The sequence below is a fragment of the Palaemon carinicauda genome, chromosome 41 (assembly GCF_036898095.1).
Source record: "Palaemon carinicauda isolate YSFRI2023 chromosome 41, ASM3689809v2, whole genome shotgun sequence".
NCBI classification, from domain to species: domain Eukaryota; kingdom Metazoa; phylum Arthropoda; class Malacostraca; order Decapoda; family Palaemonidae; genus Palaemon; species Palaemon carinicauda.
In genome coordinates, this window is record NC_090765.1 from 36,772,477 (window position 1) to 36,774,103 (window position 1,627).

The window sequence follows — 1,627 nt, forward strand, 5'->3', positions numbered from 1 at the left end:
CAATGGTTGGTGAAGCCGAAATTAAGGAACTCGCTTTACCCAGTACAAAAACTTGAATCGGATAAATTCTAAGAGACGCAAAAGTAATTCCTGAAACCATTTGAAGGAAACAAGGTAAACTAAAGGTGTTAGTTAATGCTATTCAGGATCTACACAAGTTTTCATAACAAACAGTCATTTTAATTCATGATTATCTACAGTACATTCATACGTAGACCACAAATATAAGAAACCATACATAAAAACATTCTCAAAATAAGTAAAAAAAACACATATTACAACAGAAAGGTATTGAGCACTCTCTTACAGGAAGCATTAGATCTAGTTTACATAAATACCAACATAAAGAAATAGAATCTATTCTCTCCCTGGAATGACAAACAAATAGATATGGAGGCCATCACATGAAACTGAATCATTAAGTCAAATGTATTCTACCATTGATTACGAACGACATTTCGACCTTTAAAATAGGCCACGGTAATCTAATCAGCAGTAACCAAAGTCTATTATAAAGGTTAAAAAGGAATACATTTAACTGAATTTGGGTAACCAACCCTTTTTTAATCAGATGGAGACCAGTTCTCAAGAGAGAAAAAAAATCTAATGAAAACATTTACACGATTACGGCCGTGGTTGTACTATGAGTTCTCGTATCCTAGCAAAACTTTTACATTTGTTTTCAAGTTAACATTCCTCGTCACTTGAATGAACCGCTTTAAAGGGTTATAACATTGAACTTGCATATATTCCTTTCATAATGAATAAAGTTGCATGCCTTATATCTATATGACTGTTCCCTGTAAAAAAAAATCATCAACTCTTTTGGAATAATATGAGCAGAGGAGAGGTGACATTGAGCTTTATGTAATTCGTAATATGTCAAACCCATGTTATATGGGGTTGTAAAACCCATATTGACTGGGATATTCTTGAAAACTTTACATCATGAGAATCATACGTGTACGACTTCACTACCTGATGTTTTTAAATAACCCAAACCAACGTGTTTCAGAGCGATTTTCAACATCAAAAACGTCCAAACCCAATATCTGGGGTAAATTTATATATCATTACTGTAATTGCTATCTTATCATACTAGAGACTTAAAAACACTTAGCAATACCATGAAAAAAAAAACTGACTCGTAAGAGGGGAGGCACGACCCTTAGGCTGTATTAAATTCATAGTCGTTAAAATCCAAATAGATCAAAATAAAGGCAAAGCATAAGCGCAAAGAAAAGGAGCAAAAGAGTTAATTCCTCAACTGCATTTCTAATAATACATAATATGCGTAATGAATTGATAAATAGTCACCAATCGTATTTACAGACCTGTTTGCAAACTTTATCAAAACAATACACAACATAATATAAATGGTCGGAATGGAAGAAAGATTACCAAGAAAAGACATCAGGCATATTTTAACAATGAATACCACTAACCTGTCACGTTATGAAAAGACTGTTTCCACAACCACAAAACGTGTAGTTCTGCAAAAGAATAAGGGGATTAATCATTACATTATGTAAATCTAAAGGAAATTTATTAACGTAGAATCATTTTACGAATACAAGAAATGCTTTACATAATTTACCAGCTCAAAGCCTTGGAAACTTTAAATCTA

The 1,627-nt window shown here is 32.6% G+C and overlaps 1 long non-coding RNA gene across 1 annotated transcript in view; it reads right to left on the reverse strand.

Annotated features, from left to right (window-relative positions):
• Window positions 1-1,403: 1,403 nt before the first annotated feature.
• Window positions 1,404-1,627, reverse strand: part of LOC137632250 (uncharacterized) — a 45,255-nt gene continuing 45,031 nt past the window's right edge. The window contains exon 3 of the long non-coding RNA XR_011042026.1: window positions 1,404-1,493. This is a non-coding gene — a long non-coding RNA (uncharacterized lncRNA). The remainder of the gene's footprint in view (window positions 1,494-1,627) is intronic.